Here is a 17,457-nt window from a genome sequence, read left to right on the forward strand (position 1 = left end):
CAACTGTGAAGTGAGAGGAGTTACCCACAGTGTCAGCTCTACCTTGAACCAGGGCTCTCTGAAATGAAAACTCAGACTCTGGAGAGAACAACAAGAACACACACACACACACACACACAGCACTGGTATCACATTTTAAATAACCTATTGTGGCCGCGAGTGTGGAATTCTGTAAGAGGTTTATGCTTCTTAAGCTTTCATCAAATGATGTTGAACCTTTTAGTATTCTATTAATTTGATATTTGCTTCTCGACCAAGTGTGCAAGACCTCGGGCCTTCCTAAATAATTGCTTAGCCGTTCATATAAAGAATTAAACAAAATTAGAGCAAATTACTGAGAAATCCAGACTTTTTACAGCCACAACCATGGAAAGTTTGTGGCAAAGTGACTGTGAGGACTATGTAAGAATAGACTATGTAAGAATACTCTTCAGATCTAACTGTTGAAGATTCAGAATCTACAGCATGTGGCTGGAGTTTAACTTCCTTCAAGAGTCATAAGAAAAAGAAGACAAAGTATGCATATAGCCATATATCTTTCGAACAATAGAATATGTAAATACATTCTCTCTTCAGCTATTTCAAGTGCTGCAAATAACACATTTTTGCACAACATAAACATCCTGTAAACAAGTCCAAATAAGCAAGTCAGTTTGATAAAAGAGAAAGAGACTTCGTATATAATCATCTATCAGGCCATTTTGCGTCTAAGTTAACCTGTAACAACGAGGTCCAGATGGTACGAGCCAGCAAAGAGTTAATCCCATCTCCCTAATGACAACAAGATGGTGAAGGAGAATTCAGGAATGGGCTGATGGTAACTACATCCAGTCTTGTCCTATCAGGTCTATTTCAGGTGCTTCCTGTACTGTACCTCCCAGAGGAAGGACAAAGTCTGAAGTGAAAAAAACATGTTGCCCATCCATTCATCTATTCTCCTCAGGTACTATGACCTCTTGACCTGTCTGGTGTTTATCTTTCACGCATCCCAGTATGCACTTCTCCCGACACATGTTTCCTGCCCCTAATTGTTGATTGTTGACTGGGACCTTGATTGCTGATTGGCCACAGGGACCGTGAAACAGGTTAAGCCTGGTGCACAAGCTCACCATACCAGATCTGGTTCCCATTTAGTGACTCGTTTAAATGTTTTCCTCCTATCCTAGATAACATCCATTTAGCCACAGACTACATATTCTTCACTGAAATTCAGTAAAAGTTCCTCAACAGATGGATTGACAGATTAGCCATATAGCTAATTGAACCATATGGAAATCAAGTTTTCCTGTTATCGTACCATGTATGAAGGCTATGTAGATGCTCATCCAATCATAATCGCCTGCAGAGTTATGGATATAGTTCCCTTAATAAGGAAAAGCACCTTTAGTCAATCTGTTTTCTCTGTGAGAGATTCCCATGTCTGGAACCCACTGTCATCAGACACACATAACTGCACCACCTATCTCACCTTCACAAAAAAATGAAGAAATGGTTAAAGGCCAATCAGACTTGTTGAACATAATCCCCAGCTGTGTATTGCCGCTTTCCATGTTGTCTGTAGCATGTGAGGTGTGGAAACACTTTTGCTTTTATGTATTTTGTTTTGTTGCTTTTTGTGCTATTGTTCTATGTTGCTCTGCATGTGCTCACTGCTCATTGTTTGTCTGTATTGTAATTGTTTTAAGAACCTGCCCAGGGACTGCGGTTGAAAATTTGCTGGCTGGCTAAAACCGGCACTTTTACTGAATCGTTGATTAATGTGCACTGTCCCTGTAAAAATAAAAATGAACTAAACTTATATAAGTAAAATATGATATTATTCCTGTTCAGTAAAGAAACACAGGGAGAGTTGGGTCCCGTGTGGCTCAGGTGGTTGATGCCAGGGTTGGATTCCCATGGGGGACCTGCTGTTTAATGACTAAAATGTTAATGTAAAGTGTTTTCCAGAAAGCTGGTTACCATGTTTTATTGAATGCTACCTGTTGCTCTTCAACAATTCCCAAGCTTTTCCCTATATCGGCCTTGTTCTGTGAAGGTGTAGACATTACAGACAACAGAACAGGTGAGTACTATGCTGCCCTACCAAGCAAAAAGGCAGTAACTTCTCATTTGGTCAAAAATGAGTTAATGTCCTTTTTGCAACATTAAATACATGCTTAATCATGTGGACAAGTATCCTGCCTCTATTGTATTCTGTTTTGGAGAAAATGGGGGTCATGCTAGCAGTAACTGCATAAAGTTACTGTGAAACCAAGGTAAATAAAAGCCATTTTTCTCAGTTTCACGCTATGAGCAGTTACAGCCTTGTTGCTTTTTAGGACAGTATGACGTACAAATTTCCAGCTTACGGTCAAAACAGATGAGTCTGTACTATCAATGTTTCTATCTGTGTTACAATGAGCCACTCCACAACACAAGTCTTTCTCCATGTGCATCTCCAGTATGCAAGGAATTTCACTGTCTGTGTACAATAACAATAACCAGATTCCTCTATACAGATGTATAAGCAAGGTAAATGCATGAAAGTGAAACCTCAAAAAGTCTCTTACCTTTTTTAGCCAGGCAAAATGCTTATAAAAATCTATGTTATACTCCATTCTGTTGGCCCATTGTAGCTTTGACTATTTTGTTCCTCAAACTCTACACTGCAACTTATCCTGGCAAGGCAATGAGGCTCCACACACACACACACAGAGAGACAGAGAGAGAGAGAGAGACAGAGAGAGAGAGAGAGAGACAGAGAGACAGAGAGAGAGAGAGACAGAGAGCGAGAGAGACAGAGAGAGAGAGAGACAGAGAGAATGATTAATAAAGTAGAGCTCAGAAAGAAAGATACTATATCACTGTTAATCTCTCTGAATCCTTCTATCTTCTTCTTCCCCTCTTTCCCTCTGTCTTGCTGCAGAGAGACTGTAGTGGGGACCCTATGGTGTGCTGTGTCTGGTTCGGACCCTGGCTGTGTGGTTTGGAGCCCAGACAGAGGCAGGCTGAGAAGTGGCTAGTCTCTAATATCAGACTGCAGCTCTACGACTCAGACCACGCCAGCTGGCTCCTCTCCCTCCCTTTCTTCTCCCTTTTCTCCTCCCCTCTCTCTATTATTCTCTTTCTCTCTCTTTCTCGCTCTCTCTTACGCACACACACACACACACACACACACACACACACACACACACACACACACACACACACACACACACACACACACACACACACACTCTCTCTCTCTCTCTTTCTCTTGCTTTCTGTCTGTCTCTCTCTTTTTATGCCTCTCCCTCTCCGTCTCATACACAAGCATTGTTCTTTTTGGCTCTACCACCCCCCCTCTCGCTCTCTCTCTCTGAAGTACACATCGATGTAGCTACTTTTGTGATCTCTCTGAAGGGGCACCGGAGAGAGGGAGCATTCTGCTACACATGCTTGTCACAGATGTGGTACAGACCAGGAATGGTAGGTAGACTGTCAAAATATTGTCTGTGAGTATAACAAAACTGATTCTGCAGGCGAAAACCTGAGAAAATCTAACCCGGACGTGATTAAAAAAATAAATAATCTGTATTTAAAGGGGTATCAACCAGATTCCTTTTCCAATGGCTTCCTCAGGCTGTGGCCAGGCTTTAGACATAGTTTCAGGCTTTTATTTTGAAAAATGAGCGAGATTTTTCAAAAGTAGTCAGTTGTCCTCAGATTAGTTCCTGCGCGCGAGAGGGTAGCTCTCCATTTTCCTTTTCTCTCTTATTGAGTAGGTTACGGTCCGGTTGAAATATTATCGATTATGTTTGTTAAAAACAACCTGAGGATTGATTATAAAAAACATTTGACATGTTTCTACGACCATTACGGATACTTTTTGGAATTTTTGTCGATTGGAACGAAGCTTTGGTTTTCTGAACATAACGCACAACCCAAATGGCGTTTTTTTGTTATAAAAGTAATATTTATCGAACAAAAATGACATTTGTTGTGTAACTGGGAGTCTCGTGAGTGCAAACATCCGAAGATTACCAAAGGTAAGCGATTAATTTTATTGCTTTTCTGACTTTCGTGACCAAGCTAACCAAGCTAATATAAGGCTAACTGTTCTAGCATTGATTGATACACTCACAAAAGCTTAGATTGCTTTCGTTGCAAAGCATATTTTCAAAACCTGACACGATAGGTGGATTAACACCAAGCTAAGCTGTGTTTTGGTATATTTCACTTGTGATTGCATGAATATAAATATTTTTGGTAATATTTTGCGCCCTGCAATTCAGCGGTTGTTTAGGAAAATGATCCCGTAAAAGGGATCCGTAGCGCAGAGAAGTTAACAAGTACAATACAGCAAATGAAAGATAAACATCTTGTTAATCTACCCATGGTGTCCGATTTTTAAAATGTTTTACAGCGAAAACACAACATATATTTATGTTAGATCACTACCAAATCCAAAAAACACACAGCCATTTTTTCCCAGCCAAAGATAGTCACACAAAGCAGAAATAGAGATAAAATGAATCACTAACCTTTGATAATCTTCATCAGATGACACTCATAGGCCATCATGTTACACAATACATTTATGTTTTGTTCGATAATGTGCATATTTATATCCACAAATCTCGGTTTACATTGGCACCATGTTCAGAAATGCCTCCAAAATATCCGGAGTAATTACAGAGAGCCACGTCAAATAACAGAAATACTCATCATAAACTTTGATGAAAGATACATGTTTTACATATAATTAAAGATACACTGGTTCTTAATGCAACCGCTGTGTCAGATTTTTAAAAAACTTTAGGAAAAAGCATACCATGCAATAATCTGAGATGGCGCTCAGAAATACACAACATTTCTCCGCCATGTTGGAGTCAACAGAAATACGAAATTACATCATAAATATTCCCTTACCTTTGATGATCTTTCATCAGAATGCAGTGCCAGGAATCCACAATAAATCGTTGTTTTGTTCGATAATGTCCATTACTAGTGTCCAATTAGCTACTTTTGCTAGCACTTTTAGTTCACATGTCCAAACGCTGGCGCCGGTCCAGGTGAACTCGGACGAAAACTTCAAAAAGTTATATTCCAGGTCGAAAAAACTGGTCAAATTAAGTAGAGAATCAATCTTCAGGATGTTGTTATCATATATATCCAATAACATTCCAACCGGAGCATTTCTTCATGTCTGTATAAGTAATGGAACACATTGCCATATCATGACTAGCGCGCATGACCAGGAACTAGCATTCTGCCAGACCACTGACTCAAATAGCTCCCATCCGGCCCCACATCACACTAGAGGCTTCATTCCACGTTCTACAGACTGTTGACATCTAGTGGAAGGCGTAGGAAGTGCAAACAGATCCATATATTACAGGGAATTGAATAGGCGATGACTTTAACATCGACCCTTCTCAGAATTCTCACTTCCTGTTTGGAAGTTTGCCTGCCATATGAGTTCTGTTATACTCACAGACATAATTCGTACAGTTTTAGAAACTTCAGAGTGTTTTCTATTCAATAGTAATAATAATATGCATATATTAGCATCTGGGACAGAGTAGGAGGCAGTTCACTATGGGCACGCAATTCATCCAAAGTGAAAATGCTGCCCCCTATCCCTAAAAAGTTAAATATTGCACTAGTCTGCACAGATATATATTCATGATCTCATGTCACCTTAGTTGTCGCCCTATTCCGGGAATTGCTAGAATTAGCATTATTAGCATTATGCTAGCCTGTATTACCATCTTTATGGGTGATGTCACTGTTTTCTCAGTCTTAGAGCAGTGTGCTGGGGGTCATTAGCACTATGCTATCTCCATTACTAGAGCCGTGTGTCTTGTGCCCCTTACAGGAACCCCAACAGAGTCATCTGATATACTGCTGTGGTTGTGACAAACAGCGGTGACTGAAATGTATCACCCCTGTAACAACATGGAGAGAGAGCTAGTTAAAGAGTGAGGTGGACAACTACAGACAAGGATGAAGAAAATATAAATCAAACCTTACTGTTGTATTTGTCTTTCTTGCTATTGCTGACAGCTGCTTTATTGAGGAACGTTTTTACATTCTATGACTGTGATATGTGGTTTTATGGAGCTTAGTTGAATGCACTGACTGTAAGTTGCTCTGGATAAGAGTGTCTGCTAAATGACCAAAATGTAAATGCAATAAAAATGATAGTATGAATGGAATAGATCAGGTGGGGGAAGAAGAGAGGCAGCTTCAAAGACAAGCAGAAAGGTTGATGTACAGTAGCCTACTGACAAGGACCATCTAATCAAAACCTGCAGAGTTTCCCCCAGTAAATATGTTCTAGTTGGAACAAACTCAATCCCAGTATCTCAAACTTCAAAATCACAAGAGGAACTTTCCTTTCCTCATTTCATGTAAAATCTAAAGTACACCATTTTTTAGATTATGCTTAGAAAGTACTGAACACATTGTAACATTCCTACTCTAAGTTAATCTATTTAAATCTCAATTAAACCTTCAAGACATGATCAAATACCAGTCTAAAGAGAGCAGTAATTGCAAGCCGGGTTGTCTTTGAGGAGGTCATAATAAAATGGAAACTTACCAGCGATAATGTCATCCATTTACTCCAAGGCTGCATCCATTTGCTCCAAAGCTGCCTCCAGCATGTGGCTGGCATCTGACGCCATGGCAACGGGCTACTTCATACACTGTTACTCACCGGATCACCATGCACCGGTAGAAGAAAATGAAATAGAGAAAGAGAGAGAGAGGGGGGGGGATGGAGGGAGTGAGAGTAGAGTTGGAGAGAGCAAGGTTTGAGAGAGACGGAGAGGGGCAGAAGGAGCAGAAGGGAGGGGAGTAAGAGATGGGACAGTTTACAATCATGAACTATAATGCAAAACCAGTCAAAGAGATTATAATCAGCACTCAGATGACTGCAGCTTTAAGGAATACTCTTTACCTCTTAGATCCATTTACAGCAAAACAACAATAGCCTTTTTCCCCATGTAAATATCCTCCATGGATGTGGCTTTTGGCTTTAAATGTTCCTCTCATTTTGCGGGCGGAGTTCTTGTCATTGTTAGCAGTCCTATCCACTTGGGATGGGAGCGCAACCTTGGCATTGTTTGTGTTTTGTTTTTGTGGGCCTCCCGAGTGGCGCAGTGGTCTAAGACACTGCATCGCACTGCTAGCTGTGCCACTAGAGATTCTGGGTTCGAGTCCAGGCTCTGTTGCAGCCGGCCGCGAACAATTGGCCCAGTGTTGTCCACGTTTGGCAGGCACCAGCGACTCCTGTGGTGGGCCCAGGTGCAGTGCACGCTGACACGGTTGCCAGGTGTATGGTGTTTCCTCTGACACATTAGTGTGGCTGGCTTCTGGGTTAAGTGGGCATTGTGTCAAGAAGCAGTGCGGCATGTTTGGGTTGTGTTTCGTAGGACGCATGGCTCTCGACCTTTGCCTCTCCTGAGTTTGTACTGGAGTTGCAGCGATGAGACAAGACTTTGAAAACCATGAAAAAGGGGTGGTTAAAAAATTGTCCTTGTTCAAGTACTCCATTTGTCTTCCCTTTATTTCTATAACTTGTTAACTTCATTCATATGTCCTGAAGGTAACTGAACTAAATGACTATCGCCCTGTAGCCCTCACTTCTGTCATCATGAAATGCTGTGAGAGACTAGTCAAGGACCATACCCGACACCCTAGACTCAATACAATTTGCATACCACCCCAAAATATCCACGGATGACACAATCACATTCGCACTGCACACTGCCTGGTATAGCAACTGCACCGTCCGCAACTGCAGGGCTCTCAAGAGGGTGGTGCGGTCTGCCCAACTCCTGGTGGCACAATGCCTGCCCTTCAGGACAACAACAGCACCCAGAGTCACAGGAAGGCCTAGAAGATCATCAAGGACCTCGCACCTCGTGGTCCCGTGTGGCTCAGTTGGTAGAGCATGGCGCTTGCAACGCCAGGGTTGTGGGTTCATTCCCCACGGGGGGACCAGGATGAATATGTATGAACTTTCCAATTTGTAAGTCGCTCTGGATAAGAGCGTCTGCTAAATGACTTAAATGTAAATGTAAATGTAAATGCACCCGAGCCACAGCCTGTTCACCCTGCTACCATCTACAAGGTGGAGACAGGTACAACAAAGCTGGAACCAACAGACTGAAAAACAGATTCTATCTCCAGGCCAGCAGACTGTTGAATCCTTAGTCACTGTTACTAGTCAGCTGCCACCCAGTACTCCACCCTACACCTTAGAGACTTATATTCCGGAGTGACATTGCTCAATTGAATATTTCTAGATTTCTTAATTGTCTTGTGTTTCTTTATTTTTTCATGTCTGGTATCATTTTTATGACTGTAATTTGGCCCTTAGGCTGAGAATACAGAAGTTATAAAATACTGTCTTACTGGAAACAAGGTTGAATAAGAATAAAGATGGTACTGACCAGCAGGACGGACATACAGTAGGAGGACAGGATGACAGACTGTTGGATACTGATAACCAATGCAAATATGGACCAGTGGCTGTCATAACAAAGTCCAAGTGAAAACCCTATTGGTGATGTAGACAGAATGGTGACAGCCATCATCTCTGTCACTACACCCTGTTTTAGACTATTTGCAGTATTATTACACACACACGCGTACACACACAAACCTACTCACAGGAAAATATATATAAATCTTTAGACCTAATGCACATTGTCACATTGTATTACATCCTTTGTTCACAGATGTAATCATATAATCCTCTTATTTGGTCTATATTCAAATCAAATTGTTTTTGTCACAATACAACAGGTTAAGACCTTACCGTGGAATGCTGACTTAAAAGCCCTTAACCAACAATGCAGTTCAAGAAATAGAGTTAAGAAAATATTTACTAAATAAGCTAAAGTCAAAAATAAAATAAAAAAGTAACACAATAAAATAACAATAATGAGGCTACATACGTGGTTGCAAAGGGCATCAGTGTCTTAAGCGCAATTTACCAAGGCAGGATACTCTGAGTGCAGCCCAATCTAGAAATCTGGCAGTGGCTTCTGATTAAATAACATTTTCACAGAACCGCTTGTTGCAATTTCGATGAGGCTCTCTGGTTCAGTGGACTCACGAATCCAGTTGTTTGTGTCATCCGTTTCGGGAAAGTTGAGCACCCAACTCACTCAGGTGCTTCGCGATATCACATTTGACATTGTCTGTAAGCTTGAGTTCATTTGCAGACACAAAATCATACAATGAAGGAAAGACCTGTGTGTTGTCCTTGTTAATGCAGAAAGAGAAGAGCTCCAACTTCTAAATCATAGCCTCAATTTTGTCCCGCACATTGAATATAGTTGAGGTGAGTCCCTGTAATCCGAGATTCAGATCATTCAGGCGAGAAAAAACATCATCCAGATAGGCCAGTCGTGTGAGAAACTTGCCATCATGCAAGCGGTCAGACAAGTGAAAATTCTGGTCAGTAAAGAAAACTTTAAGATCATCTCTCAATTTAAAAAAGTGTCAATACTTTGCCCCCTGATAACAACGCACTTCTCTATGTTGTAAAAGCGTTACATGGTCACTGCCCATATCACTGCATAGTGCAGAAAATACACGAGAGTTCAGGGGCCTTACTTTAACCTATTAGGGCTAGGGGGCAGTGTTCGGAAGTTCAGATACATTTTGAGGTCACTGTCCTTCTCAACGCTTGTCTATGGGATATACACATACATAGCTCCCATATTGCAGTTCATATGGCTTCCACTAGATGTCAACAGTCTATAGAAAGGGTTTCAGGTTTGTTTTTTGAAAAATGAGCTAGAATTTGTAGTTTTTCAAGGTGGCTGTCATTTGGACTGTAGTCTTGTGGCTCGCGTGGATGAGGACGTGCACTTCGTTATTTATCTCCGGTATAGAACACACTATTCTCTGTCTTAAATTGTTTCATTTTTTACATATTAGGGTACCTGAGGATTGATTAGAAACGTTTTGTGACTTGTTTGGACGAAGTTTATTGGTAACTTTTGGAATTCCTTTGTATGCATGTTGAACTAGTGGAACGGGTGGATTACTGAATCAAACGCGCCAAATAAACAGACTTTTTTGGGATATAAAGAAGGACTTTATCGAACAAAACAACCATTTGTTGTGAAGCTTGGACCCTTGGGATTGCAAACAGAGGAAGATCTTCAAAGGTAAGTGATTTATTTTATCGTTTCAAATTCGACAACATCCGGTAAGGTTGGAAAAATCAAATTATAAAATCGTAATATTAAACATTCATGAACATACAAGTGTCTAACATCATTTAAAAGCTTAACTTCTTGTTAATCCAACCGCGTTGTCAGATTTCAAAAAGGCTTTATGGCGAAAGCATACCATGCGATTATCTAAGGACAGTGCCCAACATCAAAATACTTTTTAAAACCAGCACAGGCGTAAAAAAAATCACAAATAGCGATAAAATAAATCACTTACTTTTGAAGATCTTCCTCTGTTTGCAATCTCAAGGGGCCCAGCTACACAATAAATGGTTGTTTTGTTCGATAAAGTCCTTCTTTATATCCAAAAATGTCAGTTTAGTTGGCACCATTGATTTCAGTAATCCCCTCGTTCAACATGCATACAAACGAATCCAAAAGTTACCGGTCAAGTTCGTCCAAACAAGTCAAATGATGTTTCTAATTAATCCTCAGGTACTCTAATATCTAAATAAACGATAATATTTAAGACGGAGAATAGTATGTTCAAAAGGGAAGATAAATAACGAAGAGCATGCACCTCATTCACGCGCGCAACAAGACTACTTTTCTAATGAGGGACACCTTGGATAAACTACAACTACTTGTTCATTTTTCAAGAAACAAACCTGAAACCCTGTCTAAAGACTGTTGACATCTAGTGGAAGCCATAGGAACTGCAATCTGGGTCCTATTTATTTGTATATCCCATAGGCTAGCATTGAAATTTCTGGATGGATTTTCCTCGGGTTTTCGCCTGCCATACAGTTCTGTTATACTCACAGACATTATTTTAACAGTTTTAGAAACGTTAGAGTGTTTTCAATTCAATGCTACCAATTGTATGCATATCCTAGCTTCTGGGCCTGAGTAACAGGCAGTTTACTTTGGGCACGTCAGTCATCTGAACTTCCGAACACTGCCCACTGCCCAATCAGTTGTGTTGTGACAAGGTAGAGGTTGTATACAGAAGACAGCCCTATTTGGTAAAAGACCAAGTCTATATTATGGCAACAACAGCTCAAATAAGCAAAGAGAAATGATAGTCCAGACATGAAGACATGAAGGTCAGTCAACATGAAACATTTTAAGAACTTTGAAAGTTTCTTCAAGTGCAGTAGCAAAAACCCATCAAGCGCTATGATGAAACTGGCTCTCATGAGGATCACCACAGGAAAGGAAGATCCAGATTTACCTCTGCTGCAGAGGATAAGTTCAATAGAGTAACCAGCCTCAGAAATTGCAGCCCAAATAAATGTTTCACAGAGTTCAAGTTACAGACACATCTCAACATCAATTGTTCAGAGGAGACTGCCTGAATTAGTCCTTCATGGTCACATTTCTGCAAAGAAACCACTACTAAAGGACACCTATAAGATGAAGAAACACGAGAAATGGACATTAGACTAGTAGAAATCTGTCCTTTGGTCTGATGAGTCCAAATTTGAGATTTTTGGTTCCAACCGCCGTGTCTTTGTGAGTAGGTGAACGAATAATCTTCGTATGTGTGGTTCCCACCGTGAAGCATGGAGGAGGAGGTGTGATTGTGACTTATTTAGAATTCAAGGCACTCTTAACCCATTTTTCCCCAGACATGAAAATATCCAAATCAAGTGTCATTAGTAACCCTTTGAAGTAATAAATCATTCTTTTTTAAATATTTTAATGGAAAAGTAGGTGAAAAAGTGTGTTTTATGGTGGGTCACAATTGTGACCGGTGGGATAATGGGATGTATACGGAATTAACATATTTCTCCTATGCAGTTATCAAAGTTCTTATATATCCCAATCCAGTTATTAACACATTTAAAACTCTGTCACTAGCAGTCCCCAGCATTGCCACTAGAATGCCCCGTCACATTCTAGTGTGACTATTTTATACATCAAAAACCCTTATACAACAATATATGCATACTGAGAGCAAAGACAAAAAGACAACAACCATCAACGTATTTCAACATTGTTACTTTAGTTCAACATGTATTGAAACATTAATATTGTAACTTAATTGTAACATTTTAACTTGTACTTTAGTGCAATATTCATTGTAACATTGTCATTGTGACATTTTAGTGCAACATTCACTAACACCTGTATAGCAGTCATGTGATTCATTCACACTGAACATAAAGGTAACATTTAGGATAGAGGTAGCCTGTAGAATATGCATTCAAGTAGAGACCTACACTGAACAAAATACAAATATATATATATATATATTTAAAAAGCGCCACTGCACAATGAGTGCCTATATATACGTACAGTGGGGCAAAAAAGTATTTAGTCAGCCACCAATTGTGCAAGTTCTCCAACTTAAAAAGATGAGAGAGGCCTGTAATTTTCATCATAGGTACACTTCAACTATGACAGACAAAATGAGAAAATAAATAAATTTTGAATGAATTTATTTGCAAATATAGGTGGAAAATAAGTATTTGGTCAATAACAAAAGTTTATCTCAATACTTTGTTATATACCCTTTGTTGGCAATGACAGAGGTCAAACGTTTTCTGTAAGTCTTCACAAGGTTTTCACACACTGTTGCTGGTATTTTGGCCCATTCCTCCATGCAGATCTCCTCTAGAGCAGTGATGTTTTGGGGCTGTTGCTGGGCAACACGGACTTTCAACTCCCTCCAAATATTTTCTATGGGGTTGAGAGACCCTTGGCTCTTCATTATCAACAATGGAGGGGGGTGGGGGAGGTTGTGGATGGGGGGGGGGGGGGGGGGTGAGGGGTAGGTCATCATCACTGATAACGTTGTTCCTGTCATGATCTGTTTGTGATAGGTTCAGCATATGCATTCAACAGCCTGGCTGGCAAATGGCCTGTCCATAGTCCATATCTGACCCATCGCTATCACAATCACTCAGGACAGCATCTTTCTCATTTTGAGGGATAACTGCAATGTTGCATGCCTTGTCTGGGCGGTCACCTAGATCCAACATATCCAGAACTTGACTCAAAGTGAAACTAACAGAAATAACAGAGTAGAAAGTTAGGTAAAACAAGAACTATGTATGTGTATCAGTATGTGAATACCTAGACGCACTGTGTTATCCCGCCGGTCACTATTGTTGCCGTCAACATGTTTACTCATTCTATGACCACACTGAACAAAGTTGAGTAATTGCAAATGCATATATCAATACTAGACACCCTAAAGATGATGTGTACCAAAAATCCTTGTCCTAACTTTATGTTAACATACGTTACTAACCTTCTGTTTGGGAGCTTTGATGCAGCCATCCTCTTCTCATGGTGCAACCAGGAAGTAAACAGCTCTGGTCATGTGACAATTTACACTAAACATGTGACACTGCACATCTTTCATTGAGACCCTTTATTATTTCAATATTTGCTGGAAATGCATTGATACATCATTCAGTAACATTTTTAGAGCCTTATAACTGAAAACGTTTTTTACGGTCACTATTGTGACCGATGGGATTAAATAGGTTAACCAGCATGACTACCACAGCATTCTGCAGCGATATGCCATCCCATCTGGTTTGCACTTACTGGGACATTTGTTTTTCAACAGGACAATGACCCAACACACCTCCAGACTGTGTAAAGGCTATTTGAAGGAGAGTGATGAAGTGCTGCATCAGATGACCTGGCCTCCACAATCACCCAACCTCAACCCAATTGAGATGGTTTGGGATAAGTTGGACGGCAGAGTGAAGGAAAAGCAGCCAACAAGTGCTCAGCATATGTGGGAACTCCTTCAAGACTGTTGGAAAAGCATTCCAGGTGAAGCTGGTTGAGAAAATGCCAAGAGTGTGCAAAGCTGTCATCAAGGCAAAGGGTGGCTAATATATTAAATATATTTAGATTTATTTAACACTTATTTGGTTACTACATAATTGCATATGTGTTATTTCATAGTTTTGATGTCTTCACTATTATTCTACAATGTAGAAAATAGTAAAAATAAAGAAAAACCCTTGAATTAGTAGGTGTGTCCAAACTTTTGACTGGTACTGTATGTTTGCCAATGTGTTGTAATCACACACACCCAAGGGTCGATACGTAGACTACTTACTGAATCACAGATAAGGTTGTTACTTCATAGCACTCTGGCTCCATAGTGGCAGAGATGCAATCAATGGAGGAGTGATAACCTACCAACTGAACTGCACCACAACAAAATGTATCAGATTAGTCAGATTATATCAAGTCCTTGACCAGAACCAGAGTACAGCATCATCCTACCACCCCTATCTTGTCGTTATTTCAAGGTCTTTGGTACACTATTAGAAAGAAAAGTGCTATCTAGAACCTAAAAGGGTTATTTGGCTGTCCCCATAGGAGAACCCTTTGAAGAACCCCTTTATTTTCCAATTAGAACCCTTTCCACAGAGGGTTCTACATATAACCCAAAATGGTTCTACCTGGAACAAAAAAGGGTTCTCCTATGGGGACAGACATTTTTTCTAAGAGTGTATAATGAACATTTCGACGTTTAGGCCTATTTTAGTCACAACCAGTCGGTTGTCGGCAAAATAAAGGCTTTTATTTCTGGCCAGGGAATAACAAAAGCACTTTAATGATATGGTACATGCACTGTGTTTTCTCCCACAAACCTCTGCACCGCTCAACACAGTCCAAGAGGAAAGAAACAACCTTCTGGATGTCCTGTGAAAAACATCAAATCAAATCAAATCAAATGTCTTTATATAGCCCTTCTTACATCAGCTGATATCTCAAAGTGGTGTACAGAAACCCAGCCTAAAACCCCAAACAGCAAGCAATGCAGGTGTAGAAGCACGGTGGCTAGGAAAAACTCCCTAGAAAGGCCAAAACCTAGGAAGAAACCAAGAGAGGAACCAGGCTATGAGGGGTGGCCAGTCCTCTTCTGGTTGTGCCGGGTGGTGATTATAACAGAACATGGCCAAGATGTTCAAATGTTCATAAATGACCAGCATGGTCAAATAATGATAATCACAGTAGTTGTCGAGGGTGCAGCAAGTCAGCACCTCAGGAGTAAATGTCAGTTGGCTTTTCATAGCCTATCATTAAGAGTATCTCTACCGCTCCTGCTGTCTCTAGAGAGTTGAAAACACAGCTCAGATAGCTGTTATAGTGGGGAAGACGGCATCATAAAATTGTTCTACATTGTTCTACAGAGTCTTTGAGATATTATCTACACACCCTCCCTTACCACCTGCTCTATCCCTTCCCTCTCCTCTCCCCTCTCCGGCCCCCTAGGCTCGACAAAACAGACATTCTGCTGTTACATTCCTCAACTGGAGTACAAGTACAGGTTTTAAATTGAATCCCGTTCCATACACTGTAACCATGAATTTGTCTTTGGTATTGACTGAAATGCATAATTTCTATTTGATTTGACCTACATTGACATATGCCGTTGGGAGAATGTTCACTCGCCGTGTTATTGCCCCATGGGTAGCATCTGTTGGGGGCAGGATGGCTCATTAACAGTATTATAATGTACATTTAGCCAGCGGGCTGCTACACTTAATGTTACATTACACACTATTACAACATACCAGTGGCGTGCCGTGGGCCTGGGGCCTGGGCCTTCAGTGAGGTACTACACAGTCCCACCCGAATTAATCCACCTCTTATTACCATCATTATGATGCCATGGCTCTAGACACTATACATTTAGACAGAAACGCAGTATAACCAGGCGTTGCATCACCTTGAAATTGACAAATTGACATTTTTGGGTAAACAGTGTTTACCCAAAAACATGACACAATCAATGAGTCTTTTCAATATTTCCCTTCACCTTTTCATTGTGCAGCTCCGTTGCCCTGCGCGCTTCTTAGTTGAGCTGTAGATCCACTCCGGTGTCCCCAAAAGTTTTCAAAAGCACCATTGCTTGTAAGTGCCCAGCCGTCCTTTGGTGTCTCGTTGCTACCTTGGTTAGACAACTCAAGTTTGCAAAGCCAGTGTGGCTCCAAACACCAAATCGATCACTTGCAAATAATAGGCATTCCCAGCAGTACAGTTTGCAGTGCTTCTCGGAGCCTGTGAGCCATTGATAGCGCTCGTAGTTGGAACCCCTTTCCCGCCTGTGACAGGCTTTGTGGTGTCGGGCGACCTCTCCTTACAATGTCTAACTTTTCTTGAAAAGTTCGTCTTGAGAATGGCGTTATAATTATATCCTCGACCAAATCGATATCTTCTCCTCCTTCCGCCATTGTGGGTTGAAAAAACAGCTTAGTAGTACGCGAATTAATTCGGTTATCAAATTGAGTTTCCTAGATCTGCATAGACCTGCCCATAGGACTTGCCTCTCAATATTGGTAATCCAATCAAAAGACGTGCACGCACTACGCCTGCTAGCTGGCTCCTGTGTAACACTGGAGCCAGCCAGCAGGCGTACAATAGCCAACTCTAAAGCTGATTGGTTGACACTAAATTTTCATTTCCATTCACTATAAGCTACAAGCGCCCGCACTGTTGATTCTGAAGGCCTGAGGGCAGATTTTAGACCCCTGGCAACACATGATGGCTGAATATGATTGGATAAAAGATCTAACATAAAGACCAGCCCTCCAAATCTCAACCTGGGGTTGGAAGCAGTGCAACCAAGAGGAAAGCTATGAAATGAAGAGTATAACTCGTACTCTGGGGAATAATTTAATACATATTTGTGGGGAAATATATTTAAAAAAAAATTATATTCTGATGATGTTTAGGCCAGCAGAGAAGGCCTTGCTGGCCCTGACGGCCCACCACTGCAACATACTGTATGTGTGGATCTGTTTATCTTCTGTAGTGTAATGTGTTCACATAACCCAAATGAAATTGTATTGTGTTGCAGAATCATTTGTAATAGAGCGTTTATGTTCCACTGTTGCTCCTCTGTTCCATTTGCATTCACCTGTGTGTTCTTTTGACAGTGTATTTGTCCTATCAGCAGAGACGGTAGAGAAAGCGAAACATCTCACAGGCAATTTTTTTTCTGATCGGGCAGGGTGGGGTGAGCGGGGGTGAAGGGGGACTAGGTAGACCAGAGCCAGCGGTTATCAGGCAGATTCCTTTTGAAAACAATTGTGAAGGTTCCTGTCTAAGTGGGCGTTCCCTCTCCTTTGTGACCATCTTTGAGAATGCACGGCGGAAACGCCCACTTACACAGACAGGAACCTTGACCTTTTTCTTTTTATGGTTAACATCCTTTATGTAGCATCTTCATTATCCACCATCTTTGCTATCTGTATAGGAGAGCATGGGGAGGCAGTGATGTGCTGCTATGCCTTACAAGGCCACCAGAGAGCAT

General features: G+C 40.9%; 1 pseudogene; it reads right to left on the reverse strand.

Moving 5' to 3' along the window:
* Positions 1–3,072, reverse strand: part of LOC120025304 — a 31,842-nt pseudogene extending 28,770 nt beyond the window's left edge.
* Between the last annotated feature and the right edge of the window lie 14,385 nt (positions 3,073–17,457).

Source organism: Salvelinus namaycush, chromosome 30, assembly GCF_016432855.1.
Source record: "Salvelinus namaycush isolate Seneca chromosome 30, SaNama_1.0, whole genome shotgun sequence".
Lineage (NCBI taxonomy): Eukaryota > Metazoa > Chordata > Actinopteri > Salmoniformes > Salmonidae > Salvelinus > Salvelinus namaycush.